General features: G+C 45.1%; 1 long non-coding RNA gene across 1 annotated transcript; it reads right to left on the reverse strand.

The window, feature by feature from the left end:
- Window positions 1–1,646: 1,646 nt before the first annotated feature.
- On the reverse strand, window positions 1,647–9,276 carry LOC146860190 (uncharacterized). The gene is made up of 3 exons (XR_014979115.1): window positions 9,243–9,276; window positions 9,096–9,142; window positions 1,647–1,686 (listed from the first exon to the last, which is right to left on the reverse strand). It is a non-coding gene; the product is annotated as an uncharacterized LOC146860190 (long non-coding RNA).
- Window positions 9,277–12,268: the final 2,992 nt, after the last annotated feature.

Below are 12,268 nucleotides of genomic sequence, written 5' to 3' on the forward strand. Positions count from 1 at the left end.
CCTGGAAGCACCCATGACTCCTACATATTCCGCAACAGTGGGATATACACACGTCTGACTGGGGGAGAATTTGGAGAAGGATACCTGCTAGGTAAATCAATGTGACACACCCTGATGTATACCTTGAATAAATGTATTGGTGACTCAGATTAATGGCACTTTCTTTCCCATATAGGTGACAGAGCATATGCTGTGCGGTCATTTCTCCTAACTCCATTTCTCAATCCATCCACCCCAAGTGAGAAGAGATACAATGTGGTACATAAAAGCACACGCAACGTTGTGGAGCGCACCTTTGGACTACTAAAAAGCAGGTTCCGTTGCCTCCACAAAAGTGGAGGTGCACGTCAGTACCGCCCCATCACCTGCTGCAAAATAATAGCAACATGTGCAATGCTGCATAACCTTGCCACAAAGAAAGGAACAGCAGTGGAACTAAATGACTCTGAGGACGAGGGTGAGGACTGTCCACAGCCAGAGCACAGCGCAGCAGGTGTGGCAGCAGCACCGGATGGGAGACACAGACAGGCTGAGATAACACGCAACTACTTCTGAACGAGTAAGGAGACATAGCCAGTTACTGTATTTTAGTGATGGTGTTTAATGACCAGAGCACACCACCAAGATCAAAAGCCGTGTCCACACAAACATGGGTTACGTCACCCATGTCAGTACAACCATAGCATGGCTGCCTCTACTACTTGCGCCTACGCGCTGCACTGCCACGTTCACTTGCCCCACTGTCCGCACTGCTGGTTTGTCCAGAGCCAGGCCTGTGGCATTCGCTGCACCTCCTGGACTCTGTGGGAGGGGGCGTGATGCTACTACGGCTAGTAGCCTCCTCACTTTCACCCCCCATCACCTATTGTGGCCACCTTGTCTGTCTGGAGCACTTCAAGTGCAGTGGTCACTGTGACCAGCCCCCTAGCCACATTACGACTGCAGTGTGCCATCTCCTCTTGCACGGCCACAGAGCGTCTGCACATGAGAGAGGTTGCAGTGGACAGGTGGTTCACCGCCTTGGTGTAATTGTCCAGCTTCTGCTGCTCCCTGCGCCTTGAAAGACGGTCCTCGTCTTACTTGCTGCACAGCAGCCTCACAGCCTCTGCCACGTCATTCATGCCCTTAGCCATGGTGTTGTTCATGGCACCGATGCCCTTCTCAATGCGGTGCATGTGGGCATTCATGTGTGCCATCTCCCGCTGGTCTGACCTTATTGCTCTCCCTTGCAGACGCTGGACCTCCAGCATGTTACTTTCGAGGCCAGCAAACACACTGTCATCTTTGGCCTGGACCTGAGGACTGGCTGCCCTTGCCCTGCGGTGCCTGGAAGATGTGTGGGCGCGCTCTGTGGGGGACTGTGATCCTGCCCTGGTGTCAACCTCAGCCACTGTAGACTGTTGTCCACCGTGCTGTCCTCCTCAGACACCTCCATCGGCTGGAGGGTGGCCACTGCATGCCTCCTGCCTGGCAGTGGTGGTGGCGTTGATTGTGGCGTTGATGATGGTGGTGGTGGCGTTGATGGTAGCTGTGGTGATGGTGATGGTGGTGGTGGTGGCGTTGATGGTGGGTGTTGTGGTGGTGGTGGGGTGGTGTGCCCTGCAGGGGGCTGGTCCTCCTCCTCTCTCCTCTCTGGCCGGGGTGCCCTTCCTCTGCTCCCCTCTGCTGCCCTGCTAGATGGCTAACCTGTGGAGACAGAATGTACATATGCTCACTTTTCTGGCAGCATTTGCATAGTAATAAATGCAATGCCTGCCAATCACACTGACTTTCCTCTGCCTGCTAATTGCTAATTGTTGTCACATGCCTTTGGGTTTGCTGGACTGACTGTTCTGACATGTGTTACTTCTGACTACATCTCCCATGATGCATTGCAGGTTAAGGGTAAAACATGAACTGGAGTGGGAGTCCCTATGCCTCTCTGGGGATTGGGGGTTGGGTGGGGGGTGCACAGCATGCTGTGAATGCATCTTACCTTGTTTGTTGGCAGCTCTGGCTGAGCTGTCTGCATCGCCGACCCCACTCACACTCTCCGGCTAGAGGGTGGACTCAACCAGCAGATCCAGAGCAGTTGGTGCAGGTGCTGTATTCCTCCCTCCACCTGTGCGCTCTGCCTGCTTCCGCCTCTCTGCAAGCCTCGCCTTTGCAGCCTTCCTCACCTTTTCTTGAGGTCATCAATGGAGCAGTGGGTAACTCCAATGGCATAATTTTGTCTTGGATAGCAAGCCAGATCTTTCTTTTTTGGGACTCTGGCACCTGCAGGGACTGTTTCACGAATAAGCGGTCATGGTCCTTGGTGACATCTTCAATGAGGACCTCCAGCTCTCTCCCACTGAATTTCTGCTTTCCTTTCCTCTCTAGTGCCTCATTCTCCCTCGCCTGGTTTTCCATTTGGATGGCATTTGGATGTCAAAGTCTGTGGAGTTGCACCTGGCTTCTCTCCTCTGCTCCCTGCCTCACAGTCAGCTCCAGTTTCAGTGCAGCTGCATGGGTGTGGCCACTGTTTGGGAAGTAATGAGGATGCACAGGATTGGCTGATTCCACAAAGTGCGATTTTTTAAAATTACCGAATCGGTATTTACTATTCGGTAATGGGGATTCATTTTTTTTTTAATTGAATTCATTCCGATTCGGTATTTCTTAACGATTTTTACTGAATCGGTCATTTATACCGAATCTTTACGTGCATCGGAAATACCGATTTCTTAATACCGAATCAGTAAAATTCGGTATTAACGAATCGGTATTTCACATTTACCTACATATGGCCCTGAGTGGTTTGTCCAATATATAAAAAACCACATGGGCAAGAAATGACATAGATAACCCCAGCTGAGTGAAATGAAATGAAATGAAATGAAAAAGGCACTTATAATGCGAATGGCTACCCTAAGGCCTCCCAGCGCTAAGAACCGAGCTTACCCAGTGAGTGGCTTTAGATGGCCGAGAACAAGATCGTCTTTAACTGTCTGCGAAAAGATAGATGATCTTCTTCCAAACGAATGTGGCCTGGAAGAGCGTTCCAACTCTTGGAGGCAATGTAAGGGAATCGTCGGCCCCCACTTCTGGCCCTATATATTCTAGGTGCTATCCGTTTATTTTCTGAGCGTAAGGCTCTCCTAGGATGGTATGGAGAGATGATTGACCGTAAGATATGCGGGCCTTTGGAAGCCATGATCTTGTGGGCAATGCAAAGGGATTTGAACTGGATCCTCTCTGCAATTGGTAGCCAATGTAAAGAGGCTATCGATGCTGGTGCAGCTTCTCTGTGGGGAGTGTGTAGAAGCAGTTGAGCTGCACAATTCTGCACCGTCTGGAGTTTCTTTATTGTAGATTGCGGAGAGCCCAAATAAAGGGCATTTGAATAGTCCAAGTGAGATAGAATTAAGGCTTGGACCAGTAGTTTCTTCGCACTGAAGGGAAGTAGGGGTAGGACTTTCCTAACCATCTTAAGTAGTCGGTAGCAACATCCAGCTACCTTCTGGGCTTGCACCTTCATGTCTAGCTTATGATCAAGCCAGACTCCCAAGCTTTTTATTTGTTCTTTGGGTGGGGGTATGCTGCCCAGGCATTTAGGCCATAGGGAGGTGAGACCTAGTGGTAGAGGTTTACCCAGAAACATCAAGTCCATTTTTGCTCCATTTAATTGTAAGAAAGAGCGCTCCATCCACGCCCATACTTTTTCCAAACAATTGGCCAAATTGTTTGGCCAATTTCCAGGTTGATTAAAGGAAACTATCAGTGGAGTATCAACTGCATATGTTATAATTTGTATGCCAAAGGGTTTAACAATTTCGGCCAAGGGGCTCATATAAATGTTAAAAAAGGTGGGGCTCAGGGATGAGCCCTGCGGAACCCCACAGCTCAATGGCATACTCTTAGAGATGGAGTTGTCCTCGAAGACCTGAAATGAGCGGAGATCTAAAAAAGACTCCAGCCACATTAGAGCAGTTCCCGATACCCCTGCCTCTCTGATCCTGGAGATCAGCAGTTGACGGTTCACGGTATCGAAAGCCGCACTCAGATCTAAGAGGACGATTGCCGTCGAGCCTCCGGAATCTAGAATTTTCCTGGCTTCTTCAATAACAACAATCAGAGCTGTCTCTGTGCCCTGATGGGGTCTAAATCCAGTTTGCGTTGGGTGAAAGCAGTCATTTTCCTCCAAAAAGGTAGACAAAATGGAGTTGACATGCTTTTCTGCAATTTTTGCGATCCCTGGGAGCAATGAAATAGGACGGTCATTGGAGAACACTTCAGGGTCCGCCCCTGCTTTTTTGAGCAGTGCTCTCACCATGGCTCGTTTCCATAAGGAGGGGACGGTCCCAGTAACCAAAGACAGATTGATAAGTTTTAAAATAGTGGGGGCAACTGTTTCGAAAATTTGGTTCAAAGCGGTAGGAGTGGCCATGTCCCTTCGGGGAACCTGACTTTAATTTATTGAGGTAGATTTTAAGAGATTTTATATCTATAGGCGGAAAAACCTCCAGTCAGGTCCCTAGTGAGTGTACCTTATTTTCCAACGGAGGTTCATTTGAAGAGGTGGTAGCTGATGGAAATGCTAGGTAAATAGATTGAATCTTTGTATGAAAAAACTCTGCTATATCATTGCAGCGTCCTAAAGTATCGACAGCGGGTAAGGATAAAGGTGGAGGGGTGGTTAATGATTTAACTATCTTAAAAATTTCACACGCAGCGTTAGACGCTGAAGAGATCTTAGTTGCATAATACCGAGATTGTGCTTTGCTGATTTTCAATTTGTACAATTTTATGGCTTCCCTGTAAACGCGCTTCCTCTCATCTGAGAAGTCTTTCCTCCACTGTCTCTCTGATTGTTTACATTTTATTTTCAGTTCTCTAAGACCAGGGGTGTACCATGCTATACTCTTTGGGCTCTTTTTGTTGATTCTCAACTTCTTCGGGCCACCAAGTCCAAAGAAGCTTCAATCCATTCTTTGAATTCATGGTTCGCCGATTCTGGGTCTGCTTCTAATGCTAGGTGAGTATTGTTAAGGATAGATGCCCTTGACTCAATAGAAATCCTGGACCAATTGCAACTAAGTTTCTTTACTGGATCCATATGAGGGTCACTGGTCGGCGAGGACCAAGAAAAAGGTATCAGATAATGATCACTCCAAGGTAATGGGATGGGGTTGTCCACTATTAAATTAATTTTAGTAAAGATAGGGTCAAGTAGGTGACCTTTAAGATGAGTTGAGCCATTTACTTTAAAATTAAGGGACAGTTGGTATGTTCTTGCATGGTGTGTGTGTAGTTGTTGTGAGTGAATGTTTTCAGTTCTTTGTCATGGGGCACACCCTACACTGGCCACACTTAAAATGTCCCTTCACAGGGGGATTATTCCAAAGAGTGGTTTGCGAGATCCTTGGTTCAATGGGTAGTAGGGATTTAATTATATGTTCTCTTACATGTTTACCCTTTTTGAATGCATGCATTGGGGGTGGTATGCTCCCAAGTTCATCCGCCACTAGATGCCAGTGGCGGTTTATGACTTTTTTAACCATACTGCTTTTAGTACAGAAGGTCTTTACACATACTAATCGTTCCTGGTCTGCGGAGTCTCTATCCTTGGTTTCCAACAGCGCGTCTCTGTTGTTGAACCATGCACGTTTACGTGCGTTTTCCTGGAGTCTCATGGGGTATCCTCTTTCAGATAGGTGAGAGATCAATTCCCTGGAATCTGAAAAATAGTCCTCTTTCTTGGAACAATTCCTCCGCAACCTTAAAAATTGTCCAAGAGCAAGTTGTCTCTAAGGTTGTGTGGATGATGACTGGAATATCGCAACAGTGTGTTGCGTTCACTGGTCTTTCTATACAAACGGGTAAAAGATTTATTATGTTCAGCTTCTATGGGTATGTCCAAAAAATGGACAGTGGATTCACTGAAATCTTGTGTACATTTTATGTCTTCCGAACAGTTGTTAAGCCACACATGAAAGTCTTTAAGATCTTGTTCACTTCCTTGCCATATCAGTAGAACATCATCAATGTATCGACTCCAAAGTTTGATACATTGACAATAAGGATTCTGTTGATTCACATAGAGATGTTCAAATACGTGAATATAGATAATCGCTAGATTCGGAGCAAAACTTGCCCCCATTGTGACTCCTTTAGTTTGTACATAGAAGTCTCCCTGGAACGTAAGGAAATTACGAGTCATAGCAATGGTCAAGAGTTCGAAGATAAAACTCGTTGGGACCCAGTGAGGTCTTGGGCGCTCATCCAGTGCCCTTCTCATGACTGTTAATGCCTCACCCTGGGGTATATTAGTGTAAAGAGACACTATGCCCATGGTGGCAAGCAAATTGCTCTCCCTATAAAAGGGCAGTTATCCACCAATTGTATAGTTTGCATAGTGTCTCTAAGGTAGGTAGTGGTATTCTCCGCAATTGGTTTAAAAAAAAAGTCTATTTACTTACACAATGGCTCAAGTATTGAACCACACCCCGAGATTATAGGTCTCCCTGGGGGGTTTTCCTCCCTTTTGTGAATCTTAGGAAGGGTGTATATGGTGGGTGTTCTGGGGTGTTTATTATTCAGATAATCATATTCACTCAGAACCGCACCCTTTAGGCCATCAAGTGTAATGTATTTTATGGCCTCCGCAATTTCTTTTGTGGGATCTGCTTTATACGTTTTTCATAGTTGCCTTGTATCCCCAACTGTGATTGAATCTCTCTACTGTAATCCTCAGTATTTTGATTAACGATGGCCCCACCTTTATTGGCAGGCTTGGTGACAATGCTTGCATTAGAGCTGAGTGAAGACAAGGCCAAGCGTTCAGGTTTGGTGATATTATACCTGACGTACTGGCATTGTGAGAGAGAGTTGGTAATGTCACGCATCACTACTTGTTCATACGCCAGTATCTTATGTGGCATTTGGTGTGTGGGAGGGATAAATTTAGATGGAGCGAAGACCAGTGCCGGAGAAAGTGGGTTGGTAAGGAATTTTTTTGAAATAGTGCTTCAATCGTATTTTTCTAAAGAAATTGTGTAGCTCAATTTTGAGATTGAAGGTATTGGGCAAGGAGGTTGGTACAAATGATAGTCCCTTTTCCAAAACATTTTGTTCATCGGTTGTCAAGGTGTAAGATGAGAGGTTCAGAATAGGGTTTTTTGGCACAGCTGGTGGACAGGTTACCACCTGTAATGTTGCCGGCGGGTCTGTATTTCCCCATGTGACTCTTGCTGGTAATGTACCTGCTTCTTCGCCCTCCCTCTGCCTCTGTTCCAAGTTTGTTCTCGTTGCCCCTGGGTCTCCCCCAGGGCTGACCTCTCCCCCTGTATTCCCGCCATGGTCTTTCCACTAAAAAAGGTTGTTGTGGATCTGTGTATGGCTGACCCTGGTTGTTTGAACTAGTGCTTGGACCTTGTCTGTCTGTCTCACTATCTGAACCACTAGCCGCTGAGGAGTCAGAAAAGGTAGTGTATCTCCTAAATCCCCACCTCCCTCGAGTGGAAAATCTTCCTTGTGCCTCTTTGATGTAGTAACCCTCCTGTAGGTAGGGGTAAGTTGTCTTTTTGTCATAAAATGTAATATCCTTGGCTGGCTTATCTACCTTGCTGATCTGAGTAAATAGGTCAAAATCCTTGCTGGTCCTTTCTAGTCTCTCCAATGCCTCTTTAGCATTAGTAAGTGCTTTGTCCTCTGATATTTTTTTTTTCAGATCAGCAATCTCTTTGATTAAGCGTTCCACCTCCTCTAGGGCTGTCTCAATCCCCAGCACCATCCAGTGCCTGGAACAATTATTGGAGACAAAACTAAAATTCTCTTTGAATTTAGGATTATCTACTAATATGGCGGGCTCATTCCTAACTTGTAATCACATTGGACTGTAAGTATTTAGTTAATACATGTCCATGTAGTCTAGTTCGAATAAGCTTTTTTTCTAGTCTTTCTAATCTATTGATTTTCGAATTCAGAGTAAGGTCAATATTAGGTGTTGACCTCCCTAAGAAACCCATACCGCCTTGAGCTTGTAGTAGCTTATCTATGTATTCATCGCTGTATGCTAGGGTTTCCTTCTCAGACATATCTCAAAGCAATTCTACAATCAGTAACCATAACAGATTTTTTAAGACAAAATTATTAACAATACAACCAACACAAAAAACACACGAAACCCTCACAGGGGTTACCTGCACAAGGTAGCCATTAAGTAAATGGGATAAACCAACAAGAGTCCTTGGACCTGGGTATTGAATATAGCAAAGGAGACAATGGTCCTGAACCAATACTTAGTTATCAACCGAGTAACTGAAAAAAGTACTACTACTCTCAAATAGGAGCCACTCTTAAGTCAGCTCACAATAACAGGTAACCAATACATAGACAAAAAAATGTGTGTGCACCAATCCAGTCATCGCAGAGCAATTTTTCAAAAGATGGGCATGTCATTTTTATTTTACATATATATATTCAAACAGCACAGTAAAAAATCATCACATGATTCAGAATAGTCAAGGAAAAGGAGGAGAGGGTTGCACCAGAAGGAACGTGAAAGAATTTGGTGCTCAAGTGTAAAGTGATTTAGAACAGGGATAAGTTTCCAAGAGAGTAAAGGGCATATATTTACATAGTTCAATGTAAACCTGGTAATTAATAACCAGTCAACAGGAACCTGGCCTGATACAATACTACATGTATTCTAGTCATACATATGATTTCCAAAGGTTTGAGAGATAAATCTCCTTTGACGAAAGGGCACAGGGAGAGGTCCAGGTTTCCAAAATGGGGTGGGGGTTTTGGTGTCGAAGTTTCAACACGACTTGAGGGCAAAAGAGGGAAATTTCTACCTCAGCCACGCGGGTCTTCCGCAGGACAGAGAGTCAGAAAGGGGAGGGGGGAACCCTACGAATTAAGGGGCATATTATTCAAAACATCTCAACAATTAAAATGTATGATTATTAACTTAAGCCCATATTTACCCACCTCACAATGTCATGGGTAACGCCCAATGTTACAACCTATAGTAAGGGCGAAAAAGAACAAGGTGGTGCACATGAGGGAGAGTAATAAAATTAACCCTCCAAGCAATTCTATTACATAGAAAAGGACGGAAACACACTCACCCGCCTTATGGGTGCGGCATGGTGCCCAATGGATGGGAAAATAAATCCTAAAATTGAAGGGTGCCATTTTAAAATCTCAGGCGTCTATGGAAAATGGGGGTGAATCGATTAAATCAAGACACATACAAATTAAGGTTAAGAGCTTACCCGCATCGATTGCATGGTGTTAATTTACAAATTGAATAACCTGAAAACAAGGAAAAGTTGCCATAAGTCTCTCTAAAAGACGACCGCCTTCAGGGTGATTTAAAATAGGCCAACAATCATGGATGAAAAATATGGAAAAAATATACGGGACTTACCTGTATTAGATACGTGGTTATGAAAAAGACCTGAGGGTCGGAAACGTCTCGACCTACACGATCTGTAAGGCAAATAGACCTGGTGTCAAGCTCAGTTCTATTGCTGAAAATGAGCAGGCACCGATTAAATAGCACGAGTGAAGGCGCGTCAGTTACCTGGAGCACAGTAAATCGCTCACCTTCGCTGATGCGGTTTCAACCAACTAGTGGTGAGCCGCCAGCGAGTTCCTTTCACAAACCCGAACTCGGGACGAGGTGACGTTCTTCACGTTTCCTGTGTATACTATCAGGATGGAAGCGAAAAAAGACTACGGGAAGTTCCCAAGGAAGGCTGTGGCTAAGGGCAATCATTAATTGAAGTGATGTAAATACTTATTATGAGCATTGGTCGAGTTAATAACTCATATGGCTGGTTTTCAAATTCGAGACATTACAGAATAAATTAGGATCTAACTGCCACAATTACATAAAGGGACATAATTAAACAAAGCATACAATTATTCTACTCATAAAAACATCACATCAATGAGATTAAGAAACTTTTTGATATGGTCCATATGCATTAAACACATACATGTATAAAGAAAATCAGATGTACTGTCATAAGCACCAACTTAATATGGAATTGTCATAATGGTACATACAAATTCCTAAAAGGAACTTGTGAAATCAAATAAGTACAACCGTCGAGATATTATTTTTCACTTCGAAAAAGACATTGTCAATGTAAGCATAAAGGCAAAGCGTCTATGCGGAAAAGTACATGGCAGCAGAGTGTCGCTCTGAGTCTTAGATGATATAAAATTAACCTTCTGCTTAGCTAAGAAGCAGTGATCATATGTAGCTATGTGGTGATAGGCTTTTAAGAAGAAACAGTTGTAGCTTGTGTATACAAAGTAGGTACACCTAGTAAAAGGTCAATCAACCATTACTGAGTATTGTGACCTGCCTATTGATTTCCTCGTACTCATTCAACCCCCTTGCCACTGCGTCAAAGAGGTGTATCCATCTACATTCCTGATAGTTCAGTATCCTGGAAAAATCCCCTAGCCTTGGGTTCATCCTGATTTTATCCAGGACCCACCAGCAGAGGCTCTCTGGTGTATGTTCAAATGTAGTGAAGTGTTCTACAAGGGGTGCCCCTTGCGTCTGGCACTGGATACGGCTACAGTGTTGTTGGATATGTGTCTTAACCTTCTGAGGGCCAGATGTAGGTGGCTAAATACCGGTCGGTAACGGTGAAATTCGGTAAATATCACCGTTAACAACCGGTATTTAGCCAATTGCAATGTACGTAATACCAAATGGATTCGGTAATAAGGAATCGGTAAAATAAGCAAAATCAGTTACCGAGTCCTTATTACTGACTCGGAGATACCGAAAACCCCAAATACCGCATCGGTAAATAAGAATCGGTAAAAGAGATGTACCAAAAATCGGTAATACCGAATTTCATGAAATTCGGAATTTAAGAGTCAGTAATTCCCACTGACTCAAAGCAGGTGGTAATCATGTGCACAGCATTTAAACAGACCCAAAATGCTACAGTCTCAACACAATGGCGGCCCTCTACGTTATTGCAAGGCAGCTACGACTACGGGCAGCAGGAATGAAGATCTGGAGAAGGGAGGAGCGCATATACAGACGGCACATCACACTATTCCAAGGCAGAAATACATGAAAGGTACAGGCTACACCCCCAAACTATCCTGGACCTGATACAGGACCTGCACCCACTCCTGGATCATCCTTCACCAAGGGCGCACGCCATACCACCACATGTCCAGGTGCTCTGTTGCCTCCACCTATTAGCATCAGGAAGTTACCAGGGGGTGATAGCTGCAGCAGGTGGAGTGTCGCAGAGCTGCCTGTCTCGGTTCCTTAACATTTTCCTGGATGCAAAGGATGCATCACTACATACGCTTCCCCAACACACAGGCCGCACTGTAGAAAACAAAAACAGACTTCTACCAAAAGGCACAGTTCCCGCATGTCATAGGGTGCATTGATGGGACACACACACCTATCTGCCCACCTGCAGCCACCGAGTACATCTACTGCAACAGAAAATCCACCCACTCCATCGTGGCAAAATTCCCTGGGAGCACCCATGACTCCTACATATTCCGCAACAGTGGGATATACACACGTCTGACTGTGGGAGAATTTGGAGAAGGATACCTGCTAGGTAAATCAATGTGGCACACCCTGATGTACACCTTGAATAAATGTATTGGTGACTCAGATTAATGGCAATTTCTCTCCCATATAGGTGACGAAGCATATGCCGTGCGGTCATTTATCCTGACTCCATTTCTCAATCCATCCACCCCAAGAGAGAGGAGATACAATGTGGTACATAAAAGCACGCGCAACGTTGTGGAGCACACCTTTGGACTACTAAAAAGCAGGTTCCGTTGCCTCCACAAAAGTGGAGGTGCACGTCAGTACCGCCCCATCACCTGCTGCAAAATAATAGCAACATGTGCAATGCTGCATAACCTTGCCACAAAGAAAGGAACAGCACTGGAACTAAATGACTCTGAGGATGAGGGTGAGGACTGTCCACAGCAAGAGCACAGCGCAGCAGGTGTGGCAGCAGCACCGGATGGGAGACACAGACGGGCTGAGATAACACGCAACTACTTCTGAGTGATAAGGAGACATAGCCAGTTACTGTATTTTAGTGATGGTGTTTAATGACCATAGCACACCACCAAGATCAAAAGCAGTGTCTACACAAACTTGGGTTACGTCACCCATGTCAGTACAACCATAGCATGGCTGCCTCTACTACTTGCGCCCACGCGCTGCACTGCCACGTTCACTTGCCCCACTGTCCGCACTGCTGGTTTGTCCAGAGCCAGGCCT

This window comes from Triturus cristatus, chromosome 3_1, assembly GCF_964204655.1.
Source record: "Triturus cristatus chromosome 3_1, aTriCri1.1, whole genome shotgun sequence".
Taxonomy (NCBI): domain Eukaryota; kingdom Metazoa; phylum Chordata; class Amphibia; order Caudata; family Salamandridae; genus Triturus; species Triturus cristatus.